Raw genomic sequence first — 27,761 nt, forward strand, 5'->3', positions numbered from 1 at the left:
ATATATATATATATATATATATATTATTATTATTATTATTATTATTATTATATATTAAAATTAAATTAAAATACCTTGCTACATGTACTGTGTTAGGCTAACCAGGACTTATTTTATTTTAATTGTTGTTTATTTGAATAGGGACAGATACAAAATTAAACATAGATTATTACATAAAGAACAATCTGATGCATGTATCAGTGTTTATAGCCATGGCTAATTCGCAACACCTGTCCCTAGAAGAGATTTCAGTTAAGATAATGAGGAAAGAAAAATTTAAAAATAAAAATAAAAATTACAGCGAATACAATGAAATGTCCAGAAACCAGTTAGCACCAATAAAGATAAGTATAATAAATAAACATATTCACTCAAACTCACACAGATGCACACCTCACATACACCCAGCTACACATCTCATATGGCATGATCACACTTCTGCTGCTCTATGAGCCAGGCTTTTGTTAGTTTTTTAAATGTGGACAGTTTAGTTAAAGTCTTTATATTTGTAGGAAGGCAGTTCCACAAATTGGCTCCTTTCACATAAAAAAACATTTTGGGCAAAATATGTTTTACAAAACGGGACTTTACAGTCTCCACATGTAGCCGCTCTTGTTGATCTGGAGGTATCCAGTCTGTTCACAAATTTACAAAGTGGCTCAGGTGCAAGTCCAGTCAAACAACTTTATGTGTCTAAGATTAACAAAATTAACAAAATTTAAGATTTTATGCTTACTTAAAATGTAACAGTGATGGAATCGAATGGGCTTTTTATCTAAAATTTTTAAGGCACGGTTATAAAGCCTCTCAATAGGCTTTAGAGTAGTTTGGCTAGTCTGGGACCAAACAGTGGTGCAGTACGACAAGTGGGACATGATCATAGTGTTCAGAAAGACATGAGCACATTCAAAAAAGTTAAACAGTTCCTGATCATTCTGAAACAGTTCATACTGGCCTTCATTTTTCTTGAGATATTTTTAGTATGACTTTTAAAATTTAACTGAGAATCTAAAAAAACTCCTAAATATCTTTCTTGTTCTACCTGATCGATGAGTTCACCATTCATTTTAACGTTATGGTCATTTATTATCGTCATTCTTTTCATAGAGAAACACATTGATTTAGTTTTCCTCAGATTAAGTGTTAAACATGATTTATTTAGCCAATTATACACTTACTCAAGACTTTTGGTCAGTGTATTGCCGATAACAACAGGGCTTTTGCCAGACACATAAACAGACACAGTGTCATCGGCATAAATTTGAAGGCCAACTTCAGGACACACTTCAGGCAGCTCGTTCACATTCAGGCTGAAGAGAACAGGCCCCAGTATGGTTCCCTGAGGGATTCCGATCTTAATTTTACATGGGGCAGATTTTACATGATCAATGACTACACATTGTTCTGTGCCCTGCAAGTATGACTCAAACCATGATAATGCTTGGGGTGACATATTATAAGATGACAGTTTTGAAATAAGATGGCCGTGGTTTACTGTATCGAATGCCCTCTTTAAGTCTAGGAATACAGCACCCACGATGTTTCCTCTATCAAGCGGCTGCACAATATTTTCCAATAATGCGCAAATGGCTGATTCAGTGGAATGGTTCTGTCTGAAACCATACTGTTGAGCGTGTATATACTGATGCATTTCTAAATATTGTGTTAGCTGTTCAGAATTTTTTTTTTTCTAGTATTTTTGACATTAACGAAACTAGACTTATTGGTCCATACTTACTAACGTCTGTGGTATTCCCGGACTTAAAGATGGGTTTAACCAGTGCCTTTTTCCACGCGTCTGTAAATATTCCAGTTTTAATCAAGACATTTATAATGTAGGTCAAAGGTTGAATGATAATTTGAGAATATTTTTTTGAGGAAAGTTGTGTCTATGTTATAGTTGTCTTTGGATAAATTAGTATTCAGGTCTGAAATAGCTTTCAGTACCACTGCCTGATCCACTTCTCTAATTTTAAAGGAATTATCATTTGCTGATGACAATATGTTTAAGTTGACACTATTGGGCTCGTCATCTAAAAAAAATTAGAAGCAAAATCTTGTACTGATTTAATAAAAAAAATATTAAAAGCATTAGCAACTTGGACAGGGTCTGATATGTTTTTTTTTCTTCACATTTTAGTTCATATGAGTTATTTGTATTTGCATTAGGTTTAATTAGACTGTTAAGTTGTTTCCCCATTACTTTACAATTTCCTTTAGCTTCAGTTAGAATTTCCATATAATAGTTTGCTTTTAAGTTGTGCAGTTCTTTCACTACTTGATTTCGTAAACCTTTAAATAACATATCTGTGTCATATCTTGTTTTAAAATAGGTTTTTAAAGCAAAATCTCTTTTTTTATTAACTTTCGTACTGCATCACCAATGGAAGCTGTACTTTTCTTTGTGGCCTTTTACATTGTTTTAAGGACTTATTTAAAATGTTACTCTTTGTAGAAGTAAATATGTCACAACACTCGTTCACTTGACTATGTTGTGAGACTTCATCCCAATTAGTGTTTGCTAACTCATTCTCAAATTTAATAAGATCCTTGAGGGGGATTATTAACTTGGTTGCCTTTCGGTCATATTTATATTCATTTAGACGTTTTTTGAAAGTTTTCTGGAAATTGATATCATGTTATGATCTGATAAGCCACACACCAGATTGTATGTTTTTAAGACTCTTTCTGGCTTATTTGAGAAAGCTAAATTTATTGCTGTCTGTGATGTTTTTGTCAAGCGAGTGGGTCCATTTACAAATTGATGAAAGTCATATTTTGATGTTAGTTATTTGACTGGTTTCCTACTGGATTTATTTAACCAATTAACATTAGTATCGCCATAAATAAGCACCTCACTGTTCGGTTTAAAATATTTAAGAATTTTTTCAAAATTTTGATAAAAAATTTGTAGGCAGCTAGATGGTGGGTTATACACTACGAGGATGTTAATCATCATGTGTAAGGATAGAGCCACATTTACACATAGACTTTAAATTGATAGAGATTCATCTAGTTGGACTTCTTTGGTCTTAAAGGAGTCTTTAATGTAAACCAGAACACCTCCTCCTCTACCGGTAACCCTGTCCTTTCTATAGCACTTATATCCAGGCACATCTATCATTGACGTGGAAATGTTATCATGCAACCATGTTTCACCTATGCACAAATAATCAATATTGGAACCAATTAGCAAAATTCTAATTTCATCACATTTTGGAAGCAGGCTTCTAATATTTAAAGAAACACCACCTAGTCTCATCAAACTTTACTTCTGTTCCTTTACTTTAGTTTCTTTTCTTTTCCGTTTGAGAGTTACATGTTCTGAGTTAAGTTTTGTAATGCTGTGTCTCCGAGTCTGATCTCCAGTTCCCGTCCAAATTCAACCAGCCCACAACTCCGCATCATCTGCCAACCCCCAACCACAGACTTCCCAAGACGTCACTTCAACGACTACTGAACTTCGAGCCAATCAGCAACCTCGGGAAACCCCCTTTCAACGACAACAAAGGGAACCCCCTTTACACAGGCAATGCAAGTAACCTCCAGACTCTGATCTGTACTGGTGTATCTAATATAATTTTAACGTCATTCGGTTAATTAAGTGATTGATGGCTGTTCATGTCAATGCAATTTCACGTATCTTTGAGAGAGAAATTAGCTTTTTTAGGCTTGCGGATGGCAGCAGGGGATGAGGTGGTCACTCAGCAGCTCGAAGAGCAGACAGAGCGGCGAGATGGTGCAGGAGAAAATGTCAGCTTCTATTCACAGTGAGGTACTTTCATGGCGAGACTCTTCAAGTCCTTAAATTACTACTAGCTTTTCCAGCCTTGGGACATGTGGTAGGTCGAGCTCAACTCTCATTTGAGAGCTGAGTGTTTACCCCTCCCCTCAGATAGATATTTACTGCTAGCTAATCCAGCATTATACCTTAAATCGAGTTGATGACTCTCAAACATATTGGTTTTGGGATGCACCTTTCCATCTATAAGCTGCTCTTTCAGAGTGCCACGAGAGCACCTAAGAATGGTTTCCTAAAATCCAAATTATGGAAAGTGTGCATGTGAAGCCTTTGCAAACTTTCTGGTAAGTTTACACATTAGTACTCTGCATTTTTTTCTAAAATTCCATAATGTTAAGGGCTTTGTGCGGTTGCTTCGTGCCATTTCTTGAGCTGGTAAAAGCCCCATTCATCTTGGGCGCCACTCCACCTATGTATCCTCAGGATACCTATCTATCCCAGGTGTTGTTACTAGGGATCTGTCGAGACAGTTCCTTCAGCAAGCTTATGCGAGAGCAGGCAGTAGCCCCTGTGTGACAGGCCAAGACTTAGTACGATGCTAGGCTCTTGGTCGTATCCCTTTAAAGGAATCGGTTTTCGCCTATTTATACTATAGCCACACTGTTATTGACATCATGGGGTGTCCCCAGCCAACATGTTGTTGGTGTTTTTTCAATGTATCCTTTGTGGGTCACAATGAGGCATTCCCCATAGCGACCCCTAGAGGATGTAGTGTCTCGTTCCCTACTCAGGGAACCATGGTTACAAAAGTAACCTGAGATGATTCCACTGAAAAGAGTATATCCATCACATTTTCATATGCATATATTCAAACTTATTGAATTGTGCGTATGTATCTATCTATGCAAAACATTTATAAAATGTATTAGTCAATATGTTATGTCAGTGTCCATGTAACAGCATTTATGCATGAGGGGTTTCAGAGGATGTGATCATTATGAACTGCAATGCAGCAATTCTTTCTCACAAGCACACACATTCATACTCAGTCACTCACTGCACAATGAACTCTGTTTCTCTTACTATGCTTAGCACTTGTCACTATGAGGGATTGCTAGGGGTTTTGGCAAAGCTCTTGATTATGCATGAACTTCATGACTGAAATAGACACTGATAGACCTTGCTATTTTGGGGGATATTATGACACTAATCGTATTTTATATTTATTTTTTTGTTCACAATTTCATAGCTTACACATCTTTACACACTATATGAAAACACAGGTGATGTGTATTTTTATTCTCTTCTCCACTTAGAGACTATAAATAAGTCATGGACAGTAGGTGAAATTTTTCTATATAGCTTACTTGTCAACTATGGAAGCTTGTTTCCTCCACAATTGAGAAGATATGATTCTGTAAGTCATAATAATGAAAAACTTTCTCATAATTATGACTTAGTATATCGTTATATTGAGAAACTCTCTCGTAATATTGACTTAGTTTATCATAATAATGACTTAGTTTCTTGTAATGAGAAACTTTCTCATAATAATGATAAAGTTTCTCGTAATAATGAGAAACTTTCTCAAAATATTGACTTAATCCACACACAAAGATAAAAAAAATTCTTAATTTTCATCTCATTTCAAAAGCACAAAGCATTTTTATTCATTGCCACGGCAACCTCACGGTCTTCAGCATCCCACTTCTTGCAGGACAAACTCTTAATGTGAAAAATGGTTAACGTGGCTTGAAGTACAAAGACAGATTATATCAGTACAGAAATGAATGAACATGCATATTGTTTATACAGACATTCAAGTGTACCCAAAATATGAATGCAACACAAAATATCACTGCTCATGTATTTTCTATAATGGTTTTCCATAGAACAATGCTTAACGTGCAACTTTGGGTGTTGTGTTCAATTTCTGGGCTCTTATACTTGCCTGTATGCATGATCAGTGATATTGTATCCTGAATTTGTCGTTGTACTTTAAGCCACATTAAGCTTTTTTATGCTCGCATGTCCTGCATTTCCTGCAAGAAGCGGTGTAGGATGTTGAAGCATAGATATGTATCTTCACAAAATGCATGTGATTTTTGTTGGAATATGTTCCTCTATGTCTGAAGCCATGAGCTATCATGCTGGCAGAGTAACTTGTTGGTAAGTGCTACAAATTAACAAAAGCCTACATGCAGATAATTTATCTGAAATCGTTATTTAATGACAGATTATAGCATTATACACTTTAGGTCAATTTAGCTCAAAGGGAATCAAGGTTTTAAAGGGAGTTTGGACAGAATCACTGTTTTACGGTTGATCACTGAGAGAGCCAGGGATTCATTGAACGAGCCGTATAACATCAACTCTGCAATTTATATGAATGTCCAAAGTATAGTGAAAACACTATTAATTAGCACAGTAACAAGATCGGCAGTTTAGGACATTAACTTGTAAGCACGAAACACAAGATTCTGTTCTTTTCAAAATGAAAATCTAACACATAAGCACACACACACTCACACATTCACACCAGTTGCAGAAAGATAGAAAGTTATGAAAGAATGATTTTAAGAGAATGGAAATGTGAAATCCCAAGTTTATAGCAATACGTGAAATTGCATAGACATGAACAACCATCAATCACTTAATTAACTCTCATAGAGTTCCTCAACGACTTTAAAATTATATTAGATACACCAGTTTAGCTCAGTCTGGAGGTACGTTACTTGTGTTGACTGTGTAAAGGGGTTCCCTTTGTTGCCATTGAAAAGGGGGCTTCCCAAGGTTGCTGATTGACCGGAAGTTCAGTAGTCATTGAATTGACGCAGAGTTGTGGGCTGGTTGAAGTTTCAGACGGGCACTCGATGTCAGACTCAGAGACATGAAGTTACAAAACTTAACTCAGAACAAGAAATGCTCAAATGGAAAAGAAAAGAAACTAAGGTAAAAAAAATAGAATAGAAGTCAAGTTTGATGAGACTAGGTGGTATTTCTTCTCATCTTGGCTAAGTAGCAGCAGGCATGCAGGCCGAAGCACACTGGAACAGTGCTCAAAAAATGCAAAAAAGTGAGCTGGCATGACTAAAAGCAAAAGCTAAAAGCAAAATTTGATGATGTCCTGAGTATTTAAATTGGCCTTTTTGCCACACCTAAAATGTGGTCTAGATATTGTCTTTGCTCGGGGTGTCATAAATCATGTTATCTTATCAATCACGTGGTCCTAATTTTCCCGCTCTTGCAGGGTATAAGTTTGGACATGATTCCTATAACAAGATTATGATACATTTGACAAATAATTCTTGGTCAGAAACATTTCAAGCAAGAAGATTCAAACACACACATACTAAACATGAATATGAATCCTTCAGCTATTCAATAGTTATTAAAATGACATACACAAAAAGTGATTAGAAACATGATGTCAAATATGTGGGTTACATACCTGTATATGACATGCAGTTAAGCAATGGACTGATATTCCTTTATAAGTATTTTTTTTTTAGTATATATTGGCTTGTTTCATGTCTTGTGTTTGTGAGATCGTTGTTTCACGTCGATTTCCCTGTTTGTTGGCTTCAGTGTTGTCTGCGTTGAGTGTTCGTGTTTTCCCGGAACCTCATCCACTCTACGCACTTCCACTCAGCCACAAATACTTACCTTAAATACTTACGGCTCTATTCCCCGCAGTTCCTGTGCCATCCTCTCCTGCTGCCTTCTCACCATCATCATCCGGATTCCTCACCACCTCACCACCATCTTGGATTGTCGTCTTCCCAGCATCATTGTCTTTTCCTGTTTGTTTATTTATTTATTTTCATTAAATCATTTAACTCGCTATTGTTTCCAGTCCTTCCTTCACCCCACCGTCACAGAAATGGGCTTCCATAGTCAACAGAGTACATCAGGGCTAAAAGCTAAGAAGCATGTTAAATAACATATCCATTTTACCCATTTCAAAAGTATATGATGAAAAATACATTTAAAATAATAATTAAATAATTAAAATAAAAATGGAAATAAAGTAGCATAATTTATTCGCACTGATATTTACATTTTCATCTTCTACCAAAATCAAAGGTATATTTTTTGTACCTTGAACATTATATTTTTACTTTTCCCACAGTCACTGAAAAACTTCTGATTTAATCACCGTCAAAACTCAAAGTCATATTTTGTATCATATGTCTGATAGTCACAGGGTTTCTCAAGGCTGATTTCTAAATAAATTGCCAACATTTTAAAAACTTCTAGAAGAGCTCATGAAATGTGACAATTTCTGCAGTTAATGGCGACAAACATGTGTTAAGGAAAGTGCTGTGGGGTTGTTTGTTGCTATTTAATGTTGTGGGAATAAAAAACATTTTTTTTTTTTTTTTTTTTTTTCTCACCAGGGAACCATTAGCCTGGTTATACCCTATATGTGTTAACTGTGGTATGAGCAGAACAATATAGGACAGACTGTTAAATTGTTACATCAGTATATCAGCTTAGGTACAATATCACCTCAGGCACACATTACATTTTCAATAATTCAATGGTCCACTGTCAAATATTCTGTAATGCATGGTATACAGACAATGAAAATAAAAGTTACAGGACTGTTATTGAATTATTATTAATTCCTAATAGCAGTGCTCTGTTTATAAAGTTTTTATTTTATTTATTTATTTATTTTTTCATCTTCTTAAGGATAGCTATATGGAACGTAACTGTTCTTAAACTTATCACTAAGTTAAGAAAGTGACATCACATACAGCCAAGTACGGTGACCCATACTCCGAATTTGTGCTCTGCATTTAACCCATCCAAAATGCACACACACACCTGGAGCATTTATGCTGCAGCAACCAGGGAGCAGTTGGGGATTAGGTGCCTTGCTCAAGGGCACCTATAGGTGCTGGTCATATAATTAGAATATCATCAAAAAGTTTATTTATTCCACTCATTCCATTCAAAAAGTGAAACTTGTATGCTATATTCATTCATTACACGCAGACTGATATATTTCAGACGTTTATTTATTTTAATTTCAATGTTTATAACTGACAACTAAGGAAAATCCCAAATTCAGAATCTCAGAAAATTAGAATATTGTGAAAAGGTTCAATATTGAAGACACCTTGTGCCACACTCTAATCAGCTAATTTACTCAAAACACCTGCAAAGCCTTTAAATGGTCTCTCATATAAATGGTTCTGTAGGCTACACAATCATGAGGAAGACTGCTGACTTGACAGTTGTCCAAAAGATGACCATTGACACCTTGCACAAGGAGGGCAAGACACAAAAGGTCCTTGCAAAAGAGGCTGGCTGTTCACAGAGCTCTTTTTCCAAGCTGATTTATAGAGAGGTGAAGGGAAGGAAAAGATATGGTAGAAAAAAAGTGTACAAGCAATAGAGATAACCGCACCGTGGAGAGGATTGTGAAACAAAACCCATTCAAGAATGTGGGGGAGATTCACAAAGAGTGGACTGCATCTGGAGTCAGTGCTTCAAGAATCACTATGCACAGATGTATGCAAGACATGGGTTTCATGGCTGTCGCATTCCTTGTGTCAAGCCACACTTGAACAACAGACAGTTTCAGTAGCGTCTCGCTTCGAAAAGGAAAACTTTTTCATGATATTCTAATTATATGACCAGCACCTGTAAGTCATGGTATTGCCAGCCCGAGACTCAAACCCATAACCTTAGGGTTAGGAGTCAAATTCTCTAACTACTAGGCCACGACTTCCCCAAGAATGTACACTCTCATTCTAACAGGAACATTAGTCGACCAGTCACATACATCTTCTGATTCTCCTCAGCATTATACAGCATAGCCCATGAAATGTGTTGAGGTGTTTTATATTGATTCAAAACAATGCTGTTCTTAACTGTCGAGGAAAGTAAACACATCCATCGCGTTTTGTCACACTGTGCAAGAATAGAAAGGTTTAGAGGAAAAATGGCAGTTGCTAAGTAACCATTTTAGAGGGTAGAACAGCAGCTGGTGGTGATGTGTTCATGAGTGATTCTGCATATGTGTGTGTATGTGTGTGTGTTTGTGTTTGTGTGTTTGGGTTAGGCAGATAAAGAGAGAGAAGGAAACTAGAGCAGAGTTCCTGAAGAGAGGACCAAGAGATCATCTGTGCATTCAAGAAATTACCCCCACTACTTAATGTTCACAAACATAATGTACTAACATAAAGTTCAACAGGATCTTAGATCGAGGCATGCTGGTTTGGATTGCACTACATATTTGCCATACCGTCAGCTACACTATTAAATCTTGCAGTTTTTATTTTAGAAACTGTAAACACACACATATCGCTGACTTACAAACATTTTGAAAGCCATTTTGAGGATAATGATCCATACAAAGACTTAAATCAAGCAAGCAAACAAAGCATGGCATTTACAGCTACAAAATAATAATAATAATAATAATAATAATAATAATAATAATAATAATAATAATAGAAAAAAAGAGGCCTATGCTGCCATGCTTACAAATATAATAATAATAATAATAACAATAATAATAATAATAATAATAATAATAATAATAATAATGCTTATTATTATTGTTATTATTATTATTACCATTATTGTTATTATTAGAATACATTTTTACGAAAAAATGTATGTTTTTCTGCTTCAAAATGTCATGTTTAATGTGTTACTTGTAATTTCTTTGTAATCATGATTTTTTTTCAATTTCTGAGTGACTGTTCTTTCTTTCTTTCTTTCTTTCTTTATCTTTTTCTTTCTTTCTTTCTTTCTATTTTATTTTTTCTTCAGTGTACTATATACTGTGCATAATTATAATTTCACTGAGTTGGTGACATTATAAGAATGTTCATATCATATTAATGCTACACAATCCATATTATTTTAGATCCTATTTATTTATTTATTTAACTAAGATTTAATACAGTAAACATAATTTTGTGTAACGTTTTCATAAAGGTTCTTCAAAAAAACAATGATGCCAATAATGTGCTTTTAGTGTGATATACTGTACAGTTTTCTGTAAATAGCATTACTTACCATTAAATAAACTAAGGACATCTTTTGTGGACATGTAAAGAAGACATGACTACATAAAGCTCTGCAGGTTTATTTTAATAAAAGTGAAACGCCCACTAGTTAGAAACTTTTATATTGTTCATTACTTTGCAAGTTTGTTTATGAAATAGTTTGGCTAATTTCATTTTGCTGTCAGCTACCAATCAGCATACAATTATTTTAGATCTGTTTAACACGCTTTAACATTTAAATCCATTCAGCAGAATTCCACAGACTTTGCCCCAAAATCAATGCAGAAAATGCAGAAAACGTCAGCAGATTCTGACTAGACCTGTGGCAAAAACAGCGTTTAACTACACAGAACTTTAAAGAAATATATTTTCTGGAAAGCCCAATTTTCTGTTCTTCAACCACAGATCATCCCTAATAGATCCTTCAAATGTTTTCAATCCTAGTCAAAAATGCTAAAGAATTCCCACTGAAATTTCCATTATGATCTGAAGCCAGTGGAGCCTATGGGAGTTTTACAATAGGATTCCAGCAACAACAACAACAAAAAATTTAGAACACCCAGTTCCCAACCAGAGTGTTGTGACAGACTGTCCCAGTAGGATAAATGATAAATAGCTCCATGTGGAACTGTACCACTGTAAGTCAAACACAACATGAATAGATTAATTTTGGATGTTGTATGTATAATCTTTATCAAAACTCTAAGAATCAAACAATGCCGTATTATCCTGTATGATCTTTAATTATTTAATTCCCATTAAGATTATTTATGTATTATTCCAATCAAGGCATTTTAAATCATGACTAGCTAATATTTTACACATGCTAGCACTCATTTAAATCTTTCTGCTACTGCAAAGCGATGTATTTTTCTTTCTTTCTTTCTTTCTTTTTTTATTTAATGAAACAGATGTGAAACATTAACACTGGATGGGAAGCCAGGTTGATTTGGAGTTTGGCATTAATATTCATACCTATACTACCACTAATGAGGTGCCATGTGGCCAGATGCACAATTATAAGTGATGAGAGTGGCCTGGTGGGAAAGTTTATGTGCAACATGGTGCCCAAAGGTCTTGACATCTGCTGAGTTTTGGCAATGGCACTTTTGGACACAGACTGGCTCCTATTCATAACATGAATGGTTCTTGTGTGACCACCAAGGGGCACATTGCGACATAACAAAACATTGTGGGTCACAGGTAGTCTGTCTTGGGTGACATGTGTTCTTAATAAAAACATCTGCTCGGATAGGAGTGGAGAAGTGACTGCTGTGAACAAATGGACAATCAGACACAATTCACAAGTGGGCAGTATATTAGACGTATGTTTTAAATATCAAAGACATACTTAAAAAAACATATGATTTTATTTCTTCCATAGATAACACGTACTATATATCCAAGTTGCTATTTTCCATGAAATGGATTTATGTTGTGATGAGTGTCTGTAAAAAAAAAAACAAAAAAAAAACAGGAGAAATAAAAATTATACATTTAATAGGAAAATAGCCTAGTTTTGTATAGTCTTGTATACATTTTCTGGAGCCAGAAAATAGTTCTGTGTGATGAACATACCAGAAATAGTTGATGAAGGAAGAAATTAAAATCATACCGATTTTGAGGGTCAGTAGCAGATGAAGACAGAATTATAATTTTATTTAAAAATGAAACAATAAAGTGGAAGTTGAAAACGTTGTCATTTATTCACTTTCATGTTGTTTCAAACCTGAAGATATTTTGAAGACCCAAACAGTTGGCAGTCATTTGTCTTCCATAGTATGGAGGAAAAAAAATAATAAATAAATACATAAATAAATAAATAAACTGAAAGGCTATGAGAGGCTATCTGCAACTGTTTGGGTCATCAAAATATATTGTGTTCAACAGAATAAATAGATCCATACAGGCTTTGAACAACATGATGGTAAGTAGATGATGACTTTTTTTGTGGGGGGGCTATGACCTTAAGTGTAATCTTTTAAGGTAAATATAATTTTCTTAACTCTCCATGACTCTTATATTGTTGTAATGCTAATTTTAGATTAGATTAACAAATAATCAGATGTCACCCGGACAAAATATTATCTCACAGTTTAGTAGTAATGACATTATGAATTTTCAAAATGATAATACACTGTAAACAAATCCAACTTACAATTTGTATTACAAACTCAGTTTTTAAAGTTTATTCAACTATTCAACATTAAAAAAGCTGAGATAACACAGCAAAGTAAGTAAAATAGAAATTTAGATCAATTTGTTTGACCAAATTAATATTTAAAGTTGGTTATTAGTATTGCCCACAAAGGCTGATCACTTTTTTATATACAACGCCATTTTCATTTCTCTCACTTCATTTTCGATTTGCCTCATGCGGCGCCCATTTATTCCGTCATTGTGATGGCTCTGGTAAGTGTAGTTCTATGTGTATCAATTAACGATATGATTTAAACGAAGTTTGTTCACAATATGCACTTTTGTACAACATAGGTGGCGGCAAGTTAGTTCAATTTTCCCACCTTGTTTTATGAGTTGCCTCTAGTCAGATGAGTGCCATTTATTTTTATTTATTTATTTTATTTTTTTATTTTTTCGACTGTGCAATTGCTGTGGCAGGTAATGTTGTATGCAGGCTCTATGATAATAATTTACAGTAAGATCTGAATGGTATTTGTTCACAATATGTGTTTCTTGTACAACTTCTTAGGTGGCTCCAAGTTGGTCAGTTTAACTTCTCCTGCTTTGTCTTCGAGCTGTCTAAAGTCATTCGCTGTCAGTTTTTCCAGATAGTGTCATGACTTTGGTAAGCACTGTTTTATATATATTAAGTTGTGTGGGTGCCTTTGAGTTTTAGATAAGGTAATTTAAGTTATAAGTCTATTAAGGAAAAAATAAAAATAAAACAATGCAAAGTATTTGTTTAGCTTATGTTTGCTTAGTGTACTATAAATCTGTATCTGTCCATTATCATTATGTTTATTTAAATGGGGAATCTTCTCAATTAAAGTTAGTAAAGTATGGAATTCCGCAAGGATTAGTCTTAGGCACTTCGTTATTACAGGATTATTTTATGTTGTTATGCAGATGATACTCAACTACATTTCAAAAAGACCAGATGAAACTTCTAAATGATCTAGTGTGTTAAAAATATAAAATATCGGCAAATAATTATATTAATTACTAATAATTACAAATAATTATATCCTGTTAAATTTGGATAAAACAGAGATATAACTTATTGATCCAAAAAAAAAAAAAAAAATCTTATCTCCTGCATACCTAACTAATCTTCTATCATGCAACAATTCATCACTCTTCTCTGTTTTTGCCACGGGATGGGCATCCCGAGGTAACCAAGGAATTACACAAGCCTAGTCTGGATATAACCCTTACAATGATCTGAGATGACTGAACACTTGAGAAGAGATAAAGACAACCACAAACATACAAAACTACCGAATTTTGCTACAAGTTAGATCGAGGCATTTAATCGTTGATCTTAACAGTATTTACTGTTTGTTTAAATACAAGTCATTATCAACTGCATGAATTTTACTGTACATTTTTGCCATATGGACATAGTCACCACTGTTAAGTTACTCCTAAATATAATGTAAATACTTAATTTCTCTGTTAAACTGATGTGAAAATTGTGAAAATCACTATACAAATAAAACAGAAGTGAAAATAATTTATTCACTATTTTAAGTTTCTTGATGGATATTTACATTTACATTTACATTTACATTTAATCATTTAGCAGACGCTTTTATCCAAAGCGACTTACAAATGAGAACAATAGAAGCAGTCAGGTCAACAGGAGAACAACAACAGTATACAAGTGCCATGACAAGTCTCAGTTAGTCTAGTATAGAACGCATAGCCAGGATTTTTTTTTTTTTTTTTTTTTTTTTTTTAATTAAATGAACAAAGACAAGAAAATGAAAAGTACTGGTGTTAGTAGGTTAAGTGCAGGCGAAAAAGATGAGTCTTCAGACGTTTCTTGAAAATTAGTAAAGACTCAGCTGTACGAATTGGGATTGGGAGGTCATTCCACCAGCTGGGCACAGTCCAGGAAAAGGTCCGTGAGAGTGATTTTGAATTTCTTTGGGATGGCACCACAAGGCGTTGTTCACTTGCAGAGCGCAAACTTCTGGAGGGCACATAGGATTTAACCAGTGAGTTTAGGTAAGTTGGTGCCGTGCCAGTGGTCGTCTTGTAGGCAAGCATCAGTACCTTGAATTTGATGCGAGCGGCTACTGCCCAGATAGCAAATGACATGTGGCCCAGTTCTGGCCCACATCTCCCATATTCTTCTGGCCCACATACCGCGTGGAATGACGGCAATGACTCAACCTGAGTCTGGCTGACATATGTCAGCCACAACTGAACCAGATCTGGGCCACATCTCAGAAATGGTGTGGGTGACATCAGGGACAGATCTGGCCCAGTTTTGTCTGACAGAAGTCGGCCACAACTGTACCAGATCCATGCCGCATCTCACAAATAGCATGGGCGACACCTGGCCCAGATGTCAACCACGCCATTTCTGAGATGTGGCCCAGATCCGTCCCAGTTGTGGCTGACTTCTGGGTTAGATATGGCCCATATTTACCCTTTCTAGACACAAAAGAATATGTAATTCATCCAGAATAAAGAAAACACTCATGTAGTCTAAACTGCTTTATTAAAATATAAAAATTTGACAAATAAATATACATACATGAATACAACTACATGTATAGATATAAAACAAATACATTTACATTATTACAAAATAAAAAATACAGATAAATATTTATAAATATAGTTAAATACACATTAACATTACATTTACATTTAGCAGACACTTTTATCCAAAGCAACTTACAAATGAGGACAATGGAAGCAATCAAAATCAACAAAAGAGGTGATATACAGGTGCTGGTCATATAATTAGAATATCATCAAAAAGTTGATTTATTTCACTAATTCCATTTAAAAAGTGAAATTTGTATATTATATTTATTCATTACACACAGACTGATATATTTCAAATGTTTATTTCTTTTAATTTTGATGTTTATAACTGACAGCTAAGGAAAATCCCAAATTCAGACGCGGCAGAGAGGAGTAGGAGAAACATTCAGATACACAGGCTGATTCAGTCTTCTGAATCTGTTGTGGAGATAAAATGTGCAAGATAACGTATATGTACTAATAAAAACATCAAACAAAAAACATCAAACAAAAAAAATGTATCTTTTACTCTCCAGTACTGAAAGCAGAACTGATAAGGGAGCCCTTGATACTGTGACACAGCTCTTTCAAATTAACATTACCTTTTTTGCAGTGGCGGTAGTTTGTATGTCCATCTATAGTTGCCATCATCTAAGGTCTTTTGAGTACTGGTATCATCTGAAGTCCTCACAAGTCCTGCAAGTCCTGTGCAGTTTCTAATAACCCTGGGATGGACATTTGCAGAAACAGGAAGATTAGCATAGCTGCTGTTCATATCATTTCAGGCAATGTGCACTTTTTACTATTTCATCAATGGAGTACATTGAGTACTATTTTTAATCTAGTAGGTTTAAACTGAAATCATTTTTCTAGATCGCTTAATAAACATATTATTTGTTGTCTGTTTTTGGGGAACAGACACAGTCTCTATAGAATGGACTGCATATGCCAGAGTAACATTTAATACATTTTAATAAAATTTAACTGGGAGGAACATCATAACTGTAATTTACACAACCATTCAAGAGTTTGGGGTCTGTAAGATATTTTATGCCTTTATAAAAAATCTCTTATGCTCACCACGGCTCCATTTATTGAATCAAATTACAGTAAAATAGTAACACTGTGACTATTACAATACAAAACAACTCTTTTCTATGTGAATATTATGTTAAAATGTCATTTATTCCTTTGATCAAAGCTGAATTTTCAGCATCATTACTCCAGTCTTCAGTGACACATCTTCAGAAATCATTCTAATATGATGATTTACTGCTCAAGAAACATTTCTGATTATTATCAATGTTAAAATACAGAAGTGCTGATTTTTTTTTTTTTTTTTTTGATTCGTTGTCACATAGACTCCAAACATTTGAATGTTAGTGTTACATGCATCAAATTGTTCAAAATCATCTGTTTCAAATAGTGTTCCTGTAGCTCAACTGGTAGAGCACTGTGTTAGCAAGCAATCAAGCGCAAGGTTGGGGGTTTGATTCCCCGGGAACACATGATATGTAAAAATTGATAGCCTGAATGCACTGTAAGTCGCGTCTGCTAAATGCATAAATAAATGCAGGTCTTTTGAAATTTGTATTCATCTGTGAATCCTGAAAAATAAAATGCATCACAGTTTCCACAAAACAAATGAAGCAGCACAACTGTTTCAACGCTGATGATTAGTTTCTTGAGCAGCAAATCAGCATTTCTGAGGGATCCATGTGACACTGAAGACTGGAGGAATGATGCTGAAAGTACAGCCGCACATCACAGGAATAAATTAGTTTATAATGTATTCACATAGAAAACAGCTATTTTAAATTGTAATAATATTTCACAATATTAATCTTTTTACATATTTTAATCAAATAATTAGAGGTGAGCAGAAGATAATTATTACAAATTGTATCAACTTCAAGCTTTTGAACACTAGTGTACTGTATATTTGAGGTTTGACTTACTGTACTAGTCTTGTGGTCAATAGCATCTTGGAGATGTTGTCTTACAGTAGGTTCACTCTGACTCTGCTGGATGCAGCAGGCCATCAGCACTGAAGAATCTAGGAACAAAAGAAGCAATTTGACACAGAGCCAACAATATTTAGTCTGCAGTTCCAGGTTTATTAGATGGAAACAAGCTAGAGCAGGTGACATGCAAAAAATAAATAAATAAAATAACAGATTCATTGCGATATATGTTGTGAAAAAAATGCATATTAGGTTACTGAACCTTTTCAGCGCTTCCTACATCTCTGTCAGCAGCTCCCTTCAGAAATATTGAAATCTTGGACACTCCCTTCTGTTGTAGAAGGATTATTTTATTATTCTTGAAATCGCAGAACAGTTTTATGTTTACCATAAAAGATCAAAACAATTTTAGTTTTCTGCCAATTTTCGCGCTCCTTGATAACGTGACGTCATCGATAAACAGTAAAGTGTAAATGTTAAGGTTAAATAAATTAAGCAATTTCCAATCATTCATTGAAAGATTACCAACAAAACAGTCAAAAGCTATTATCTACAGATGAAGATTTGATTAAAAGCCCAAACTTTAATAAATAAGAGCACAATAGAGTTATCATACCTGACGATACGTCGTCTGAAAACGGTAGAAACGCTAACGGACTTTTTCGAAGACATTAAACCATTCTTATAAAGTAAATAAACAACAGAAGCGAGTCAAATACAAGTAAGAGAAGTGTCAACAACAGTTATAAGTAATATTTGTGTGATTTTATGGACTTAACTCACCTGAAAACAGTGAAATCAGCGAGAAACGGGGTGTTTCCTCGTGACATTTGCAGTGTTGCGCTCCGTTTCCATGGCAACTCCATCCGGTCCGCGCGCACGCCCATGAAAGCACGTCACGAATTAAAAGTCACACGCTTACGTTACATAAATAAACATATGAATAAACATATGCCCCTTATTTTTTTTCTGTAAGAGGGGGCGCGGCCATTTGTAAATTTAATGTGTCTGGCTTTCGGTGTCATTCCAGCTATATTAGCTGTACAAACTGCTGTACTGTTGCAAACTGCTGTATCTTACTGTGTTATTTTTAATGTATTGTCTTAATTATGAACGTACTGGTTTGTAGTGCAAACAGTTTTACCGTTTACTGCACTTTGTTCTTCTTGTTATTTCCCTATAACCATGACCATAAGTCTCACACATTCACATACAATTGCTTGGTGGATAGAATTAGATCACTACATAATTCAAAATGTCATTCAATCATGATATTGGTAATTTAAAATTCATTTTGTAGTTCTATAGCCCAGTGCAAAATGCCAGGCCTGCACATAATAGTGGGACAAAGTGGCACTTTTATAGTTTAAGATTTTGTATTGTTGCTTTTACGAAAACTCATATATGTATGTATGTGTGTGTGTGTGTGTGTGTGTAAGGTGCATCTTGAAGAAATGTGAATATTATGAAAAAAATTTCATTTTTTGTAACTTTTTTTATTAAAAAGTGAAATTGTCATATATTCTAAAGATTCTTATTTTTTTTTTATTTATTTTTTATTTTTTGATGATTAGAGCATAATTTAATGAATGTAATTATTGCATTTAAAAGTATAAAAAAAGGAGTTAAACAAATATTATTTAATTATTTAAAATTATTTTTAAAGAAACTTTGTCCTGTGGTGTGACAGTACAGTTGTCACAATGGAGGACTTTTGTTTTTTTTTATCACACCAAAGGACGTTTCAGCCTTTTCTGTCAATTAATGACCTTGCTAATCCAAGCTAACCTGTCATTAGTGGCAAGCAAGACACATTTGCAAAATTTTCTAGGATTATGTAGCTTAACATGCACTTTTTAATAAAAAAAATATATAATTTAGGGGTGTCATATTAATGCACAACAAAGCATAAAAAATTTGTAGTGGTTCCGAAAAAGTTCAAAGGACATGGTGTCACACCAGAGGACATGGTACAAAAAAGTAAAAAAAATCGAATAACATTGCAGCTTCATAACAGGTCCGTGTAGGTCAAATAAATGTGTGTATGTATTTATATTACGTGTCCTGAAATATTATGGGCGTCCAGTACTCAAAATAGTTTTAGAACCACTGACTGGTAAAGTAAGGTGATCTGCCAGGACGTGTCTTCAGAAAATGGCACATCTGGTCACCTGGTATAGGCCATATCTGGCCCACATACAACAAGCCAGAACTCAACCTAAAACCGGTTTGTCACACATGGGCCAAATCTGGCCCGCACACAGCAAGCCACGACTCAAATTAAAGCCGGTTTGTCACACACGGGCCAGATCTGGCCCACACACAGCAATCCACGACTCAAATTAAAGCCGGTTTGTCACACACGGGCCAGATCTGGCCCACACACAGCAAGCCACGACTCAAATTAAAGCCGGTTTGTCGCACACGGGCCAGATCTGGCCCACACACAGCATGCCGCAACTCAAACTAAAACCGGCTTGGTGTGTGTGGGCCAAAGATGGCCCATATAACCTCTGCCGCTGCCAGAACTGAGCCAGATGTGCCATAGTTGGCCCAGATGAGGCCCGGATATGTATGCTATCTGGGTGGTAGCCAGTGTAACCTGATGAGGAGAGGAGTAACATGAGCTTTTTTTGGCTCATTGAAGACAACCCTCGCTGCTGCATTCTGGATCATTTGCAGAGGCTTGACAGTACATGTAGGAAGGCCCGCCATATAATGAATAAATCCTTGGCTGTTTCTGAAATTGCATAATCTCTGAGCAGGTGCTTCTTTGTAATAATGGAAAAAAAAACTAATATATATATATATATATATATATATATATGTCATGTGATCTTTCAACATCAGTTTCGTCACTTCACTTTCATGCACATATCTTCTCCCATGGTCTCATGGGACTGTAAAGTGTTCATCAGTTGTGTATTTCAGTACAAGTAGTAGGTCTTCCAGGAACATAAATACTGTGAATTCTGACATATTACTCTGCACATATAATGTTATTCTTCTACTATAAAAAAGGAAAGTATGTGATTTACGAAGCAGCCATTGTGTTATTCGCTCCACAAATTAGTTGTTACATTAGTTGTTATCACTGATATTCTTTATTTTTTATTTTCCCAGGTAATGAGTGATAAATACAATGGCCATTGTCATAACCAATTAACCATAATGTATTTTTAATAAACATGAACATTAAAAGTGGCAGACATAACTACTGTAATGAACAAAAGTAATGAACTGTAATGACTTCTATCAGACCTTAAAACAGCAGCCTACGTGAATGTATCATGTGTTTTAGTAAAATATTTAAACTGCGTTGGGAAATTGTTTACTATTGCATTGTTTATGAATTACATTTAACACTGTTCACATAATAGACTTATTACAGTTAACATCATTTTAAATTGTGTATGGTCATCAGTCATTTCTACACATTCATATCTGGGGATTCTGCTTTGTGCATGCCTATTAAACAATGCCTTAGTGTTTCACTCTTTTCATTGAACAGCTTTCCCTCTTCTGTTACTGTTGTCACTTGCACTGTTTCCATGAAGAGCATTTTAGTCTTTCGTTACTAATTAGTAAGGTTTATGTTCAAGTTGTTATTTTGGCGGGAAACCGCAGGGGGCCCTTAAAGCTTTTCTTTTATTATCAACAGGCAATTTATAAGCACTTATTATTACGAGTTTGTGAGAATGGTTGGTGCACATTCTGGTCTCAAATGCATGTTGCAAGCAACTCAAATTCAGAGCACATGCTGAGTTTTTGGAGAAGCCACAATTTATTGAACAGAGCCACTTTGAAAGATCAAAAACAAGTAAATAATTGATTTATTGAATTAAACTGCAGCCTACAGAATTTGATAATCACATTAATCCATATTGCAATTTTGATTCACCATGCAGCCTTATTTTATAGCATTATTTCAGTCATGTTTATTCATAGTCAGTGGCGGAGCAAGGAATTCTTCATAGTGGTCGCCAGGCAGGGGCCAGTAGTTACTTTGGGGTGGCATAATTTTGCAAACAAACACAGCACTTATCCAACCTTAAAATACTTTTTAAAGTATTGTATGTGCCCAAATCACAATGATGTATAATGTACAATAGCTAGCCTACAATGGCATTTTTTTATTAAAGTTTACAAAAATCCTGAGCGTCATAATCTTACTCACCCTCAAGTTATTTAATAAAATAAAACTTAGGAAATTCATTTTGAAAACAGAACACATTTCACTGACTGACTGACATGAATACAAATCAAAACATAAGCAAAACATATCAGCATTAACATGTTTGAAAAACAGCAAAAAAAAAAAAAAAAAAAATAGCATTATTATTGAGCAAAGATTCAATGTTTTTGTTGTAGGTGCCTAATTTTATCTTGACTTTATCTATATCTAGAACTCTGTGTCATGCGAGTGACGACGAATATATGATGAGAGCGCAATGGTTATTCGCATCCATCTAACGTTAGCGTGTTTACATAGAAAAGTAGCATTACTGTATATAAAATAAACTTAGAAGCTAATAATTATATTGGTATGTTGAATCACATTAAATGTTTCATGATTAAAACATACATTTATATATTCAGAGATAAAATAACATAGTTGAGCATCCAAGTCAGCTAATTTGAAGCTAGCTAAGTTAACTGCTCCTTACGTTACCTGTTTGTTACACAGGACAATAATAAAACTTCAGACACAAATAGTTGAACAGAACTAAAATAGTAATTTATCTGACTTTAATAACTCACCTGAAAAGATGTGTTTGTGTGCTCAAACACGAGTTGAACCAGGCACAAAAGCGAAGCTTCACTCCTCGTCTCTCTCAGTCCTCGCCTTTTACAAATGCTGGAAAGAAACGCAGGCTACAGAAACTCTTGCGATAGCGCATTTGCCTGTAAGTGACGATTGATTCAACTGTCGCGATAGTTTCGCAGTCCGAACCGTTTTGCCATGATTGATCGAAGTCATTTTGATCAAAATCTAAGAAACTATTATAATTATTTATAATAGATCGCAATTACGATCAGGGTAGCCAGTGGGGTGGCCTGGCTCCACCCCTGCTGATAGTACTGAAACAGGGTAACATTTAGTGCTTTGTCTATGCTTATGAACCATGGTTCATTATCAGATAGATTAAAATTGCATACTTTGACACGTGCATTACTGTGTTGGTTACAAACCAGATTTTATTTGTTTCAAGTAGGCTAATATATTAATATTGCATCATGTTTATTAAATAAGCAGGCAGGAACTGTAAAATTGTTAAATAGACCCTGTTTACATCTTTTTGTGATATGGGAATTTTCTGACATGGATAACGATAATGTTACCATCCTTAATATCTGTTTAATATGAAGCTTGGGCTACAACCAAGCTCTAAATAAAACCCACCGCAAGCTTCTGCTGATCTTTCTTCATTAGTTGCTTTAAAGTTTAATCACACACCAGTGCTTATTGCAGAACACTTGAAATCCTCATGTCATATGCATGATATTGTTACAGCACATATTTGCAATGCAAGTTATTAAAATCACCTTTGTCTTTATGCTTTCACCTCTCCATTTGTAGGAAACATCAGAAGCTTTTATTGTTTGTCAGGTTTCAGGCCCCACCATAGCACAGAAACTGCACTTGTTAAAATTACAATTGACTTGGTTCTTGCGTCAGATCAAGGCTGCATCTCATTACTAGTTTTACTTGATCTTAGTGCTGCGTTCGACACCATAGATCATGACATACTCATACAGTAGATCGATTACAAAACTATACAGGTATTCAAGGGCAGGCTCTAAGATGGTTTAGATCCTACCTGTCTGATCGCTACCATTTTGTTTATTTAAATGGGGAGGCATCTCATTTATCACCAGTGAAATATGGAGTGCCACAATGATCCATCCAAGGTCCCCTTCTATTTTCAAAATACATGTTGCCCCTTGATAATATAATTGGAAAATACGGAATTAGCTTTCCACTGTTATGCTGATGATACTCAGCTATATATCTCAACGAGACCAGATTCAACTTCTAAATTATCTAAGCTACAGGGTGTGTTAAAAATGTAAAAGATTGGATGACCAATAATGTTATTTTATTAAATTCGCATAAGGGGACAAGGGAATATTGTTGCGCTCAGATGAAAGCTAGTTGTAAATCCAGGTGCGTGAAAACCAGTAAAATGTAGAAGAGACTGTAGATGGTTCGCACTCTGAAAGACTAGACAAAGTCTTTAACAAAAAGAATCAATCATTTATTTAGAGCAAGAGCAGACGTTTCAGCCATCCAGCTATTCTCAATGCTCATGCTCATTTGACATTAAATTCGCATAAGACAGAGATATTAATTATTGGACCAAAAAACAGTACACAGAATCTTGTAGATTACAATTTGCAACTACGGACGTACTGTTACTTCTTCTACAGTCAAAAATCTGGGTGTCATATTAAAGAGCAACTTGTCTTTTGAAAATCATATTTCCCATGTTACAAAAACTGCATTCTTCCATCTTAGAAACATTGCAAAGCTACGAAACATATTATCTGTTTCTGATGCAGAAAAGCTAGTTCTTGCATTCATGACCTCTGGACTGGACTATTGTAATGCACTTCTAGGTGGTTGTCCTGCTTCTTCAATAAACAAGCTATAGGTAGTCCAAAATGCAACAGCTAGAGTCCTTACCAGGTCAAGAATATATTATCATATTATTTAACAGTCTCTGCACTGGCTACCTATTAAGTTCCGTATCAGTTACAGATTATCATTACTTACCTCATCACAGTGAGGAAAGCAAAATAAAGTGGGTTTTTATATTGTTACACTCACTTACATAAATGAACTATAGTGTCCTGCACCCACTAGTTAAACAATATAAAAAATTATGTCTGGTGTCATAATTATGTCTGGTGTCATAATATTTTTTGGTTTGACTGTGTACTAATTCTTGTTACAACTACAAAGTAATTCAGTCAAGAGAGTGATTTTCTTTCATTGATTTTCTTGGATTAGCATTAAAGACACCTACAGCAGATAGTAAATTGGTTGCCGTCACTTTAAGAGACAATGCATATATTATAATGATACACATTCAATTTCTTTTCTTAGCTGTTTCTCACTTAAGACATAACTGAGAGTTTCTTCGAACACATTTTCCAAAACAGGTTTTTTGACATTTTGTATGTATTTGTTGGAACAAGAGCAAATAGAGGCACATTCAGTGTACAAGCATTTTGAGACCCCTCTCTCTGCATGAGCTCTGAACTCCAGAAAACTGCAGTTGCTGAATTGGGTTCTTTCACATCTTTCTGTTTGTTTAAACTGTGATTTCTATTTGTTCGTTCAGGTGCAGGAGGACACAAACATCCTGAAGGAGAACTCAGTTCGGTGTTGCTATCTGTGAGACGCGGCTCCCTGTGTGCGCACTGAACACAGCGTGTGAGCACAGGGGAGCTTTGCCGCATCCTGTGTTTGAATGCTTTAGACTATTTTGAATGATTGAATTGGCAAGGTTTAAAAATGAAATATGAAATATGAAATATGATAAGATTTTTGTGATGACGCACAGCAGTGGCCTGTAAACTGTCCCGAGTGTCTATTTAGGCTGGTCTCAGCCAGTTAGTTGAGATCGCTGGAGGCCCCTGCTCAGCCATGGGGCCCCTATAATCGTCACCACCTTTCCACCCACTAGCGATGGCCCTGACTACAAGCCCTAGTTAAGCAGGTCGTTTAGTATTTAAAAAGTAGTTTTATTGTCCCTGAAATTAACAAATGTGTTTTTCCTAGTACTTACTTATATCAGAGGGATTAATCAGGTGTTAATAGCAATTCTGCCACAGACTATATGATTATCCTGATTCTATAATTATTTTATAGTATGACTATCTGATATCTTGTGCTTATGGCCAAAACATAGCTAAGCTGCTATTCAGAATAACACAACTTCTGTGCTTCTGATATTGCTTGAGAATTGTTGGCACATGGTTTTGGCAATGAAGATACTCTCTCTCTGTGGGGAAAATAAGTATTTAGTCAGCCACCAATTGTGCAAGTTCTCCCATTTAAAAAGATGAGAGAGATTTTCATCATAGGTACACTTTAACTATGAGAGACAAAATGTAAGAAAAAAAAAAAAATCCAGAAAATCACATTGTAGGATTTTTAATGCATTTATTTGCTAATTAAGGTTGGAAATAAGTATTTGGTCAATAACGAAAGTTTATCTCAATACTTGATATATACCCTTTGTTGGCGATGACAGAGGTCAAACATTTTCTGTAAGTCTTCATAAGGTTTTCACACACTGTTGCTGGTATTTTGGCCCATTCCTCCATGTAGATCTCCTCTAGAGCAGTGATGTTTTTGGGTAACTCAGACTTTCAACTCCCTCCAAAGATTTTCTATAGGGTTGAGATCTGGAGACTGGCTAGGCCACTCCAGGACCTTGAAATGCTTCTTACGAAGCCACTTCTTTGTTACCCAGGTGGTGTGTTTGGGATCATTGTCATGCTGAAAGACCCAGCCATGTTTCTTCTTCATGGCCCTTGCTGATGGAAGGAGGTTTCCACTCAAAATCTCATGATACATGGCCCCATTCATTCTTTCCTTTACACGGATCAGTCGTTCAGGTACCTTTGCAGAAAAACAGCCCCAAAGCATGATGTTTCCACCCTCATGCTTCACAGTAGGTATAGTGTTCTTTGGAAGCAACTCAGCATTCTTTCTCTTCCAAACACGACAAGTTGAGTTTTTACCAAAAAGTTCTGTTTTGGTTTCATCTGACCATATGACATTGTCCCAATCCTCTTCTGGATCATCCAAATGCTCTCTAGCAAACTTCAGACATGTACTGGCTTAAGCAGGGTGACATGTCTGGCACTGCAGGATTTGAGTCTCTGGCGGCGTAGTGTGTTACTGATGGTAGCCTTTGTTACTGTGGTCCCAGCTCTCTGCAGGTCATTCATTAGGTCCCCCTGTGTGGTTCTGAGATTTCTGCTCACCGTTCTTGTGGTCATTTTGACCCCACGGGGTGAGATCTTGTGTGGAGCCCCAGATTGAGGGAGATTATCATTGGTCTTGTATGTCTTCCATTTCCTAATAATTGCTCCCACAGTTGATTTTTCCATGCCAAGCTGCTTCCCTATTGCAGATTTAGTGCTCCCAGCCTGGTGCAGGACTACAATTTTGTTTCTGGTGTCCTTTGAACAGCTCTTTGGTCTCGGCCATAGTGGAAGTTTGGAGTGTGACTGTTTGAGGTTGTGGACAGGTGTCTTTTATACTGATAACAAGTGGTGGACAGAGGAGCCTCTTAAAGAACTTGTTACAGGTCTGTGAGAGCCAGAAATCTTGCTTGTTTGTAGGTTCCCAAATACTTATTTTGCACCATAATTTGCAAATAAATTAATTAAAAATCTTTTTAAAAAATTAAAAAAAAAAAAAAATCATAGTTGAAGTGTACCCATGATGAAAATTACAGGCTTCTCTCATCTTTTTAAATGGGAGAACTTGCACAATTGGCTGACTAAATTCTTATTTTCCCCACTGTGTGTATATGTGTGTGTGTGTATGTACGTATATATATATATATATATATATATATATATATATATATATATATATATATATATATATATATATGATTGCATGTTATAAGTTGACATTTTTGATAAATATATTAACTGCTACAATGTAAAAGGAATACATAGTACACTTGCATATATCAATACTTTTAATGACCGGATAAATTTTTTGTCAATAAGGCATGCAATCGATTAAAGCTACCGATGGTCGGTTATTTCACACGTGCCAGATACATTTCGGATCATTTTACATTAAATGCCATAATGTCAGGTGAAAACTTTGTAATTATGTTTTAAAATGCAACAACAAGTACAACAAAACATTTCAAGAGGCGTGTTCAGCAGTCTCCGTGCTGGAAAACAGTCAACAAAGTTTTCCATTTCAGGCGACTACCTCTTGAAGCTCATCAAGAGAATGCCAAAAGTGTGCAAAGCAGTAATCAAAGCAAAAGGTGGCTACTTTGAAGAACCTATAATATGACACATTTTCAGTTGTTTCACGCTTTTCTGTTATGTATATTATTCCACGTGTTAATTCATAGTTTTGATGCCTTCAGTGTGAATCTGCAATTTTCATAGTCATGAACATAAAGAAATCTATTTTAATGAGAAGGTGTGTCCAAACTTTTGGTCTGTACTCTCTCTCTCTCTCTCTCTCTCTCTCTCTCACTCTCTCTCTCTCTCTCTCTCTCTCTCTCTCTCTCTATATATATATATATA

General features: G+C 35.3%; 1 long non-coding RNA gene across 1 annotated transcript; it reads right to left on the minus strand.

Moving 5' to 3' along the window:
* Nucleotides 1–17,377: 17,377 nt before the first annotated feature.
* Nucleotides 17,378–18,866, minus strand: LOC128026851 (uncharacterized). The gene is made up of 3 exons (XR_008186555.1): nucleotides 18,076–18,866; nucleotides 17,722–17,790; nucleotides 17,378–17,551 (listed from the first exon to the last, which is right to left on the minus strand). It is a non-coding gene; the product is annotated as an uncharacterized LOC128026851 (long non-coding RNA).
* Nucleotides 18,867–27,761: the final 8,895 nt, after the last annotated feature.

Source organism: Carassius gibelio, chromosome A14, assembly GCF_023724105.1.
Source record: "Carassius gibelio isolate Cgi1373 ecotype wild population from Czech Republic chromosome A14, carGib1.2-hapl.c, whole genome shotgun sequence".
NCBI classification, from domain to species: Eukaryota; Metazoa; Chordata; class Actinopteri; order Cypriniformes; family Cyprinidae; genus Carassius; species Carassius gibelio.